Here is a 13,418-nt window from a genome sequence, read left to right as displayed (position 1 = left end):
GTCATTGGCTGGATCGACTTCTGTTGGCCATGTTTAATGTTTTGTGTCTTAGTGGAATCTCCAAAATGACAATCATGTGATAGGAGTGGCCCTTCCAGTTAGAATTACAAATTTAGTGTCATGGTTACAATACACAATGTATTTTACTTTGTAGTTAAGAGTTGTTCTAAAAGTGAACCATTATGTTAAATTGAATATGAGCTGAATAAATAAGGGCAGTATGAATTGGAAAAATAATTGGGTTGAGTGCAAAACCAACAACATATGAATTTTACACACAAAAAAGCAAAAACGACCAAATCGATGAAAATTTACAATAACTGAAAGTAACTATTTCTGTTGCCGATAAATTTTCACTGTATTTATTCTATTATTTATTATGTATTTATTTATTTATTTACTTATTTTGAAATTCAAAATACATTGTAATTTCAAAATAAAAAATGTGAACAAATACTGTCATGTTAATTTCAATTGCTAAATAATTTTTAACTGAGCAAATAAATAAACAAATACATAAATACATAAATAAATAAATAAATAAATAAATAAATAAATAAATAAATAAATAAATAAATAAATAAATACGTATGTACATACATACATACATACATGAACACATACATAATCATTTAATTATACAGTTTGAGCCAGACGTAAGGGAGTAAAAGAACAGAGTTTCTTAGAAAAGGGTAGAGCCAATCATCTGGGTCAAAATCTGATTACATCTATAGGATTGCTACAAAATCTCCCTCTTTATAATTGATGAATTTCACGGTTGGATCTGATATCACTGGCGATGTCGCAGTGGCCTGACTCAGAGGTGCGAAGCAAACGTGCAGAAACAGTGCCCTGATTCCGCTCGTGACAAGTTCGTGCACACCCAGAGAGCATAATTAGCCGTTTCCTAGTGGGTGCTCTGAAGACCTTCTGGCAGGTGCTGAGCTTGAGACTGCTATTTGTGATGACAGAGCGTGTAATTAAAACACAGACTTTAATTAAAGGCAACCCTGCTAGAGGTGATTTCAATGAGTCACAAGGTAGAACCAAAAGAGGAATTGCCTCTAATGGAACGCTGACGACAGACAGATTGAGACAATGAAATCCAAAAGAGATGTCGAACGCTTCGCCTAATTTATACTCCTCTGACAGTGTGTGTCATATCACTCATATTTCTAATGAATATTTAGTGTTCTGTTCTCAACAAAGCCCAACTGAATTCCTGAGAAGTGACAACCACAGAATAATGATGCCTCCATGTACACCTTAAAAAGTGGAGATTGCCTACGCAATCATTACATTGCCTTATAGTGGGTGTGTGATCCGTCTAAGAACAAAAACATGAGGGCATAAGCCACACTATATACGACATTTGTTATAGCTGCAGCTGTTGTAAAATGTGTAGAAATCTCTGCTCTAGTTAATCCAAAATGTGTTTGTTAGGGTTGAGGTCAGGGTTTTGACATTAAACTTCTTCATATGTGCCTTTATGGACTGTTGGAAAAGAAAAAATGGCCTTCCACAAACTGTTCCCACCAAGTCTGAATGTCCAAAATGTCACCAATCTTGACTCACTGTGGGAAATATGTGCAGGTGCGAAGGGGCTTTCGCTTCCTTTTCCGGTCAAGCATACACATTTGCATTCAGTACACAGTGTATTTCTGCTCTCCACATCTGAGAGGCTCTGACCCTGTCATGATTTGACAACAGGTTAGTTGCACAGATCATTATCGTAGATGTGTTCCAGTGACAATGTCAACATGCTTATCTTGAACAGTTACACTGAAACTGCAGAAATATGTCATAGCAGGAATAAAAGGTTCTCATTTGTCGTTGGCTCTTTACTTCCTGCATACATGTAAAATTACAAGTAAAAGCATTGGTTATATTATAAAAATAAGCTTTAAAAATCCCATAATATAACTTTGAAAATATAACTTTAATCTTAACATTGGTATTTATACCAATTGCCATTTTCTTCCTAAGTATGACAACTTTATCCTTGCAATTATATGAATTTATTCACCTAATTTCAGGACTTTATCATTGTAGTACATATGCCTTTTTAATATAGTCAGGATTTTATTCTTTTTATGATTTCTTTTGCTTTTTTGTTCTTTATTATAATCATATTTATGTTATAATATATTTGTATGTAAAATTGTGACTATTATCAAACTATTGTGATTTTCTCTCCTGATTTATAAATGTAGTCTTCTTGTTATACTATGTTTTTTTCTCTGAAAATTAAAACTTTATTTTCGACTATTACAACTGTGCTTAGGTAATTCTACAATATTATTTCTGTATTTTTGTGTTGCCACTGGCCCTTATACACTTTAATATTTACATTGCAGGGTATAGATCAAAATGTAGTGCCCTCAGTCGCCATTGAGTTTTAGACAACATGGTGCCTTTGAGACAGAAGCAAGTGTCACACTCATTACTGGCTCTCCTTACAGAGTGCTTGGTGAAATAAATGGTGTCTGTGTCCGTAAACTCACCCCCACGAGGCCGTGTAACCTTATATCTTGCAGTGTCCCATTCAGCGAGTGGCGCACTTGTTTTCCACTTGCTGCAACACAAAAGCCTTGCCTCTGGAGAGCCATAGATTTCAGCAGGGTTATTTTGGTCTTTCCGCTCACAGGGAGAAAATGGAATAATAACCTAGAAAAAGAGAAGAAAAATGACGAGCTGACTTCTCGGACTGTCTGGAGGCGATGCGGACTGGGGGGGATCTGCTCATGAGTCCATTAAGATACCCATCAGTATGTTTTGAGCTTTTGTTGTTCAGTAATGTAACTACCTTAGTTACCAGCAAGTCTGGCCTACTTTTCTCATGTCGAAATCCCCATGTGTAATTTTGCTGTTTGAAATGCAGTCAGGAAACAGATGAAATGTCCAATCAGAGGCTTGTCAGTGTTGTCCCATTGGATGCACTGTCAAAGTTTTTGTGTTTCTGCTGAGGAGTAACAGCAGATCAGGGGCAACATTCCTACTATGGATCAAAAAGTTGTCCTAAATGGAGTACGGCGTTCTGCATTATAAGGCACACTGTGTTTTTTTTGAGTAAATTTTAAGTTTTGAAGTGCGCCTAATAGTGCAGAAAATACGGTAAACTGATAATCTGGCCCAGTTTCAGGACTTTTTAAAGGTAGCAAAGGTATGATTGTCAAGTCTATAACACTAGATCATCCTGAGTAATTACTCTGTGGCGTCAATTTTCCTTTCACTTCAGCTCTGAAAATAGTTTGGGCCAACATTCATAAATCTTAATATTTACAAATGTGTGTGTGGTCGATACTGAGTTAAGCCAATACGCAAACTCCGCGATTGTGACATGAAACAGGATAGAAGCCAATTGGAAAGTGACCTCAAATAGTTTAAGTAAGAATTAGCAAATCCTCTCCTACGATTTCTCTTTTTTCTTCTTTGTATTTTCCAGTAGTGCCCAGTGGCACTAAATGCAGGGAGCAGAAAATAAATATTTCCTTTTCATTGCCACAAGTGTCCTCATGTTTTAAAACCCAGTTAAGATGTGAAGCAGTTTAGCACAGAGACATAAAAGTCCACGCTGCTATAAAACCTTTATCTACATTGTGCTGGGATGGTTACATAAATGATTATCAATGCAACACACCCCTGAAGTACTTTGTGCTTGTTTACAGTCTTCTGAACAGTTATTCGCCACTTCATTATTTGTCCCTTGAAATAGCGTCTGAGCTCACTGGCACAATTTACTAGACTCTACAGGCAGTGATTACATTTTCATGGGTCATCAATTATGATTTTTTTTTTTTTTTTTTTCATGGCTGACTGAGCTGTACATCAGAGACAAGCTGTCCCTGTCGGATGGGTGCTACTGATGACAGTGCATACAGACTGACTGCTATCAACCCACAGTAGATGTGAGAAGGGATCAGCCTCTTTGTTTCTGCACAGTGGATTCACAGCATTTGGCTCATTCTGCATCCCATTAAGACTAGTATGGTTCAAAACCCTTCGATACAGAACCGGGCCGACCCAGTAATTGTACAAAACCACTCTTTGTTTACAGCCCATTTACTACACATGCAACACAATGCTCAAGCAAGTCTGAAACTCACTTTTTGTGTAAATATAAAAATGAGGGGTTTTTTTTGATAAAAAGAAAAAAATACATCTAAAACGACCAGATGAAAAAAAAAACATACGTATGTATGTCCATTAAAAATTTACAGCTGAAAAAACAAATTGGAAATGCAACAAAGTTTATATATTTTTTTGTCTTGTTTTGCTTTGGCGTGGTAGTGCTTAGCACATTTGACAGGTTTGGGATGCAAATCTCAGCTCACGTGGGCAGTTTGCATGTTCTCTCCGTGCTTGTGTACGATTTCTTTGGGTACAACGGCTATCTTCCACTTTTCAAAAATATGCTAGTACGGTTCATTAAAATTCAAATGTGTAAATGAAAGTGTGATAATTGTCAATCATTTTTCTGCACCAGTCCAGGCTGACTTTCGTCCAAATTTAGCTCATTTCTGACCTTAATGAGAAAAATAAACTATTGCAGAATAAAAGTCCCAATCATTTTTATTGACAGGAATTCACAATGAGAGAGGACAAGCAGCATCATGTGAGAGCGCTACGATATTCATGAGGTTATGATTATATGCGCAAAGATTTGCGGTTGAATCATTTTGTCTTTTTAATTGTTGTTTCAATTGGATCTTCTTCAAAGATTTCATTTCAGTGTGGTATGTCAGAAAAGTTCTAGGGCTAGTGTCACAAAAAAATTATGAAAAACTCAAACCACTTCTAACGCAATCGAACCCTTGGTGGGTCTTTGTGACGCCTTGATGGATTGCTGGAATTTTACAGGCCATCTTGATGACATTTTCTTGACTTTTTCAAGAAAAGTTCTCTTGATGACTGCCTTGAGCTTGAGAAAGAACAATCATTCAGAGCCAGGCCTGCTGAGTAGAGAAATTGTTCCAGCGCTGCGATGTTCTCAGCCAGGAATCAGCTGCTCAGGGCATTGTGAGCAGGCATGTTGTCATGGTGAAGCAGCCATGACTTATCCTGCCAAAACTCTCACACACTAAACGAGACGTGCTGTTTGATCGTCTGACCAAAAAATGAAAGGGAAAACGCATAGTTTGGCTTTGACACATTTTTTGTGACACCAGTTCTGACACCTGGTAAGTGCTCTCAAAGGAAAAAGCCCATGCTAGTTGTTTTGCAGTTATGTAATATCATGAGCTGGAGGGTCTTGATTGCATCTTCATTCTCCAAACCACAAAAGCAATGGGATAAAACTTCTGGAGTAGTCACATGAAGGGAGCCAATATATATATTTGTTTGAAGTAGGCTGTGCCAAAAAATATATTCCCCTCCAAGGGCGAATGCAATAAAAAGTCCTTTGATTGCAAAGATCCTTATGAGGTTGCAACTCCATAAAAGACTAAAAGTATGAGCATGGAAAGTTGCCTCAGGTAAATGCAAGTCTGTCGGTGGTGATTACACATGACTGTGCAAGAACAACCTGTTCAGACTTTTCAAAAATACCATGTAATGTAATTGGGCCACTCACTCAGAGCGCATAGTAAATGTGCCAAGGCACAAAGAAAGTATTTACACATGACTGTGCTTGAACATCCCTGTTAGAACTTTAAAAAAAGAAAAAAAAAAAAAAGCATATCATGTAATTGGGGCACTCACTCACTTCACATAAATGTGCCATGTCACACTGTTCTAGAATAAAGAACTTCAATGTCAAATTTAATAAAACAATATTGTTAAAAAAGTAACAACAGTCATAGCTTATTTAGTATATTAAAGATTATATGTAGGTCACAAAAGACTTTTTCAATTGTGCAACCTTCAATTTGTGTAGTAAAAAAACAACTAAATGAAAACTACATTTTGAATTTATTACCTGCTTGAAATAAAGTAAATAAATAAATAAATGTGCGATTGTTATAAATAAATAAATAAATAAATAAATAAATAAATAAATAAATTCATTAATTCCATGTTTATTTCTGGCAATCATCTCTTGCCATCAACCCAATTTTACAACTAAACTAAAGTAAACTGGTCAAATATTTCTTTCTGCAAATGTTTTCAGTCGGCTGCTTTTGGCTCATTTAGGGACTAAAACGTGGCATACCAGTTAAAGGCCCGGGTCAAGTCGGTGTTCCGTGCTTCTTTTCAAACTCCTAACTGACATCATCTGCATTGAAAGCATGTGTGACTGGCTGCAAAGGGTTTAGCCAGATGGCCGATCATCTCAGTGGAGCCTTTGAAAGCCTCTTAAGACGAAGGCCACGAACGCCAGGAGACAACGGAGCAACCGTGTCGCCTGAATTTAATCTCTCTGCAATACGCCACAACCGGCGAATTAGCATGTCATTGGGTCTCAGGAGCCAAACACCATCAGCGACCGTGCCTGTTGCTATGCCAGTCGCCCTCTCACCTGGAGGTAAGCCAACTTGTACTCATACAATGTGGGGCCATGTGTTGCTTTTGATCACAGAGGAGATGTCTCCAACTTTATAAAAGTGTTTTTTTTGTTTAAAGATATTGGAGCTGCGAGTCACCGAGATGAGAGTATACACAGATTATTTCACTTTGTCAATAAGTGTGATTATTTAATATCATCATCACGATCATGCATAAAGTCACATGAGACTTATTTCGTCACCAGTGGCCCCTGACTTTTAAAAAATAATCAAATTGCAATTTATTTCCCCTCAGAAATTTGCTTCTAATTTAAGGCTGGTAAGCACTCCACAAATATAGTTATGACTTATAAACATTAATGTTTTTCTTCCCTGACCCTTCCAAGTATGTGAATGCATCGGCGCACGTGCTAGCTTGTGCGATAACAACTGTGTCGATGACATTCTTGTAGTGGCCCTTTGCCCTTCCTTTGACATTCCTTACTTGTTTTTGTGTCTCATCTGTCCAGCTAAATCATAGCGAGGACGACAAGCGAATGTTGAATTTGAGGCATTATTATTATTATAACATATTTCAATTATTTTCGATTGATAACTGTTTCCTCCCCTCATTTCTTTTCTCTCAGCTGTTATGTCTGTGTACCAACCTTTTCATCCTAGTCACAACAATAACAAACACGTGCATGCTCATGTGTGTTTGTGTGACGCCAAGTTTCCACACAGGATGGAGGAAAGAAGGAAAGCCTTCGTCATTTCCTTCCCGTTTCCTTCATTTTATTCTCCAGTCTCTGGCTGCAACCTGCCCCCTCTTTCCTCCACCTGGAGACACAAAATAAAGTGCACAAACAATGCACGAAACTAAACATACAGAAGTTCAAAGCAGAATGTCATAAATAATTAGCCATTAGCACCCACCAACGTGAATTCATCTTGTCTATTGGAGTAACGTTTCATACCTGGGGCAAGTTTGTGACACTAATAACCTTCCAGGTGCACTCATGGGTTGTGAATGACAAAACAATGGAGCCTTTCAGGTGAAGGAAGCTCTAACAAATTCGAGGGGCAAGGGAAGGCATTTTTTCTTATATTTTAAATTTACAAGTGTTTAAAATCAAAGGAGGTAAAGACACTTGAAAGCAAATTAAAGGAATACAAATCAACAATAGAGGTGACATTCTCCTGAATTGTCCAATTGTTCAGTCGCTAGAGTGTCACCAGCAGGTTACAAAAGAGAGACTGGAAGAGTCACAGAAAGGCATAGAAGTGGACATCCTTGTAAAATCTTCATAAACCACATATATGAAATGTTGCCAGGCCAGGTATTTAATTAAACTTTGATGGATAAATTGATATTTAATTAATTATATTAGTTAAATTCTCCAGATATTTTCCCTGGCACAGTAACTATTGTCACTAATCTGTTATGTTATAATATTAAAAAAAAAAAAAAAGAAGCAAGCACAAAACTTGTAAATGTTTTACGACATTAGAGACATATTTCTGACATAGGGAGGTCAATTTTGACCAGGACATGTGAATTTACACAACTTTACGTCAGGTCAATAAAAAGATTGGGCGTTCCCATGCGACAAAAGTAGTTGCCAGTCACGTGTACAAGGTGGTGCTGAGTGGACGTGGGAACGCAGACGAATTGCGATGCACTGACCTGAACACAAAAGAGCACACGAGGCTCTATAATCTTTTGATTTATGAAAATGAAATTGACAGATACAATTGTTTGCTCCAATAAGCAAAATACACTGAATCAAAGTGACAGGAATGTTCTCAGTCAGGGTACATTAGATTAAATGGGATTGTACTTTGTTTCCGTGTGTGTGAGCGTAAGCATGTTTTGAATGCTGGGTGTGAACATTGACAATGTTTACAAGTTTCTAGACATCAATAAAACACATGCAGTGTCAGTGCAAGGCAAACTACAGAACTTTTATATGATGCGATAGTGGCTGCACTTCATAAGAAATATAAGAGGCTTTAAAATGAAACCAATTACTCTAAAGTGCTTGTTTAATCCGACTCATATTTAATCCAAGTGGTGCGGCGCTAATAGGATTCACACTGTCATTTCATTTTAGCTAAATTGGGCAAAATACTGTATAGGAAGGTACAATCACACAGAACACACTACATTAGAGTTACAGTCGTCTCTGCATTTGGGGCCCACAATCCATCCATCCATCCGTGTCCCATACCACTAATCCTGGTCAGGGTCGTGGGAAATCGGAGCCTATCACATCTGAATTTGGACAAAAGACAGACTGGACTAGTTGCCAGCCAATCGCTGGGCACATATAGACCAACAACCACTCACACTCAAATTCAATCCATCAAGAAAGGTGACTGAACCACCAAACCATGCATTTTTTAATTTTTATTTATCAACCTTTTTTCAGTTCCTGAATTCACACTGTGTTATATTTTCTTATCCAAAAGCAAAGCTTTTTTTGGGGTGTGTAAAAAAAAAAAAACTAGAGTGCGAATGCATGCAAACTGTGCCGTTACGATGTCAATAAATAAAAGCATCCACAAATGCTCTGCACACAATCACAAGCGCTATAAGCACAACCCTTGCTGCAACAGATAAACCAGATAAAACAGCATGATAATCAAGATAGAAACTGCACAAAGGTAGGCAGGAAAACACTCACTATGTCAATCACTGTCTTTTTTTAGCGCAATTAACCACGGTGTGTCAATGGGGTTGCCAACAACAACAAAATTCCAGCAGGGTGGATCCAGTTTCTGTTGAACTGCAAGAACTGTCTGATCAGTTTCTTGAAACCAATTCACACCCTCAATCGACTCATGAAAGGTATGCACGGCATGACGGTCTGATGACAACTACTCTGCTGTACGTATGAATGTCACAACTATTTCTTTTCAAGGGTGTGTAGTTGCAGTACTGCACAGTGGGAGCGGCATTAAATAGTTTAAAGCTTCCTTTTCGAAAAAATGTTCGGTATGTGTCAAACTGCTTGTTGCGTAATCACGCGAGTTATGTTCATTGCGAATACAGCACGCACATCTTTAATTGTTGCTGACAAGTCAAAGCAAAACTGATGACTCATCGCAAAAAAATTTTGTCCACTTGCATCTCAAGGCAACACTGCTTAAATTGATTATGGTTTCTGTCAAATGTGTGAACAGTCTAGAATGTGTCTCACTTCTTGCTCTAAAGTCATTTTTGGATTGGCTCCACCTTACCAAGCATGCCTAATGAGAAAAAAAACACTAAAGAAAATATATGGAGGGATTCTGAGTTCATGTTTTTATTTTGGATCGTTATCAGGGCGATACAAAAACTACTTGAGGCAATTGCGAGAAAACACGGTGAGATTTTTCTTTGATCCTCACTGAATAATGTATGAAATTTAGGTAGCTTTACATTCCAGGTTTAAGTGCCAAATTCCAATTTAGTGCCTACACTGTACTGTATATACAAAAGGAGCTTAGTGAATGCTTGTCTGCCTGTGCGAGTCAACCCAGTGATTGACAGGTACAGAGCGTAACATGCCTCCAACTTCTTCACGACCTTGAACAAAACATGCAGCAAAGAAAATGACTGGAATTTTACCGTGCACTTTTTTTTGGGGGTAAAAAACGTTTCAGAACAATGAATAAATACACAGAGAATATTCACTATTTAAAGACCGTCAGTGTATTTCCAAAGCCGCTGACGTTTAGTATGCATTTGCGCACACATACATAAATGTGTTTCGGGAGCTTGTGAGCTTGAAAGAATGTAAGCGGGAATGTGCATGTTTGTTTAGCGCGTGTATCTTCGGCGAGGCTCATTGTTGTTGTGCAAAGACTTCCTGTCAACCAGAATAGCAGAAAATCTCTTATCTCCTCCACTGGATGGGAAATACGGCTTTACGGCGTTTGTGTTAGCAGAGCCGGAGCTCAACGCCATTGCACACACAACGCTGACTCTGTCCAATATACAAGCGCCATTTTATAAAAAGATACAAACCTATCTGTCGCCCTTCTTTATCGTCGGCTGTGTGGACGTGAGGGTGAATCCCTTCGTGGGTTTCTTTCTTTTGTCTCTCTCTCAACAGTCCTACTGCCCACAAAAATGAGATACAGTGCAACCATCAAAATGAACATACTAGCTTTTGTGATTGATTGATTTTTGTGTGAGAATCAAAATAATCACCACATCACACTACAAATCAAATCTCGAGCCACAAATAAATGTCATGGAGGCCTATGGGCCTTGGGTTGGACACTGGTGCTTTAAAAAAATACACAACATGCAGAAGTCTCATGAGATTTTTGCATTTGAATGATGGTGTCAGGTTGACTTTTGGGGCAATCCTGTTAAGCATAAAAAGATTCCTGCTTGTTTTTCCACTCGTTCTTTCTTCTCATTAGAAGTAATAGAATCCTCCTGGGATTGAACTGACACAATGACAAAGTATTTCATCTTTGGGTCTGTGTGCGTGTGTGTGTGTGTGTGTGTGTGTGTGAGTCTGTTTGTGTTTGGCTGAGAAATAGATGTTAAAAATAGATGCATAACAAAGTAGACAAATAAAACACAACATTTTTAAATAAAAAGGCACACGCACACGCACGCACACACACACACGCACACGCACACACACACACAGGATGTGTGATGCATAAACAAGCGTCAAGCTAGAACAAACTGCTCCACTGAAATGTTTTTCTCGATGAAGTGACCTGCACTTGGTAACCTCCCACATCACCTATGACACATCTCCAAAAATAACTTTTCCATTCTTAATGCTGTAACTGTTATCTTTTATTGGATAATAAATAGAGGCAATAATTGTGATTTTAGACCATGGGTCAAATTGGACCCAAGTGAAAACAGAATAGAGTTGCAAATCATTTTCATCGGAGTTCAATCATTTGCAACTACACTTTATAATTGAAGTTCTTTTTCATTGTGACCTTGATACCCACTGTCCAGTCACAATGACATTTTAGGAAGCGACACTTTCTGCAGCATGCGTGCTTCCAAGAATGAGGAAGTAAGGAATTTCACTATTAGAGAGAAAGCGCACAAAAATTCAGAAGTCAAACCCCCCTTTCTCGCTAGCGACCGAACCATCTCGGTGAAATGGAACAGATGATTCGCAAACAGGAAATGGACGTGTTTTCAGGCTCCTTATCACTTAGACGATTGTTCCACTTGGGCCTCATACATACGTGTGGACAATAGCACCTCGCTGTAAACAGGAAACAGGACAGAGGTTTGGAGAATGTGTTTGGAAGGGGTGTTTGAAAGCTGGGTGACCTGCAATTGGTCACCTCTCCTCCTTGCCTTTGTCAGCCCGCCTCTAAATAGTCATCATCTGAGCTAGCCACTAGATAACAAAGTGTATAAGTATGTATCTTACGGCATTTATGGCTCACTCTTGCAAAAAGATCAGCTGACTGTACACACACTGCAAGAACTGAGCTGTCAGTTTGGTAGTGGAAAGTATCTATTCTAATCTTCACCCAAGCACATGTCTGCTGTTGACAAGATCAAATGTAGCACAGCCCAAATTTTCACAGATTTTCACAGTATGATGTGACTGAAACACGGAACCTTTTGTCCTTATTGTAACGCATCAAATTGATTGTACTTACAGTGCTACTCATTGGCATTTATTTCAAAGGCACAGCTTATGAATTATGTCTCGAATTTTGTTCTTAATTCCTGTGGAATGAAAATTTGATTTACCCAGTTATGTAAATGCTGACGCAGTGTGTTTGAGCACATCAAAACCGCCAATGTTGAAAGCTTCAAAAGTGGTAAAATTTGGAGTTCAACCTACATTTTCTGAAAACATCCATCCTTTTTTTTTTTTTTTAATATAACTCCCATTCATAATTGTGCCACACTCACGGGTGTGATTTTTATAATTTGTTGCGATAACAATTTGTTCAATTTACCGATTTCTAGAATGATTCAGACGGATTGATGGACATTGTTAGCATATTTATGAGTGTAATATGATGACACATGTCAATCACAAATCCAACTGGGCTACAAATTAGACCCGCTTTTATCTGGTGTAATGTCTCCTCTATTTTCTGTCATCAAATTGTCAGGTGCATCAGCGGTGTCGAGTAGAAAATGGACTTCCCATGATTTTAGAGCCCATTGAAAATGGAGCCCAATTATATCAATTGGCTTCTTTTTTTGAATTAGATAACAGAATGTTTTTAAAGTTACCTAAGGTATTGCTTATTGTACAGGTAAAAAGGTCTTAGATCATCATCGGGGGTACAGTTGCCTGGTTTGCCATTTTATGGCGCCGGTGATTTTGACAATTACCATTTTTAAATAACCTTTATGTCCGCATAGGTCACGTGGAGTCACAACTCTCTGACACCACAGCCCCTCCTCTCACTAATTTAAACGCTTAGAACATTAGTGATTCTTTTATTCCCCAGCGAGGTTTTTCTCAAATTTTATCGTTGAAAATCTACATGAACACACAAAATCTACACGTCCACTTAACTGCACGTGCACATAAAAAGAAGGCGCTCAAGGACATGTAATAACCTTCTAACTAGAAACACGTCCATCTTACCACGCGCAACACTGAGACAGTATATTAGAAATAAAAACCACCGTGATCAGGTACGGATTCCACTGAGCGAGCGGTTGAATGAGCTAATTGAAATGTCTGACATAGTGTATGTACTGCAGACTGTGAACATGAAAGAAAAAGAACACTGTGTGGGTGTGTGCGTAGGGGTGTGCTTTCAAAGTATGCTTGCCACTAAAACACAGTGAGTTTGCAGAGTGCGCCGTCTCGTGTATTCAATAATGATGAGCATCATTAAATGAATACAAATGCACCAGATTGTTAATACAACAATTCACTGCCGGCATGAGGTCAAACAAATTTACTGTGCTGAAGTGATGTGAAAGAATGTGTTTACATTGAATGCATTTAAATTATGTTTCAACCTTGATAATTTCTTAATATA

General features: G+C 38.1%; 1 long non-coding RNA gene across 2 annotated transcripts; it reads right to left on the bottom strand.

The window, feature by feature from the left end:
- Nucleotides 1–18: 18 nt before the first annotated feature.
- On the bottom strand, nt 19–11,012 carry LOC125976079 (uncharacterized). 2 transcript variants are annotated; one of them, XR_011087623.1, is made up of 3 exons: nt 10,435–11,012; nt 2,505–7,262; nt 19–1,690 (listed from the first exon to the last, which is right to left on the bottom strand). It is a non-coding gene; the product is annotated as an uncharacterized lncRNA (long non-coding RNA). The 2 variants fall into 2 exon arrangements; XR_007484173.1 differs by having other exon boundaries at nt 2,505–11,012.
- Between the last annotated feature and the right edge of the window lie 2,406 nt (nt 11,013–13,418).

This window comes from Syngnathus scovelli, chromosome 10 (genome assembly GCF_024217435.2).
Source record: "Syngnathus scovelli strain Florida chromosome 10, RoL_Ssco_1.2, whole genome shotgun sequence".
NCBI classification, from domain to species: Eukaryota; Metazoa; Chordata; class Actinopteri; order Syngnathiformes; family Syngnathidae; genus Syngnathus; species Syngnathus scovelli.
This window is presented reverse-complemented; position numbering and strand designations above follow the sequence as displayed.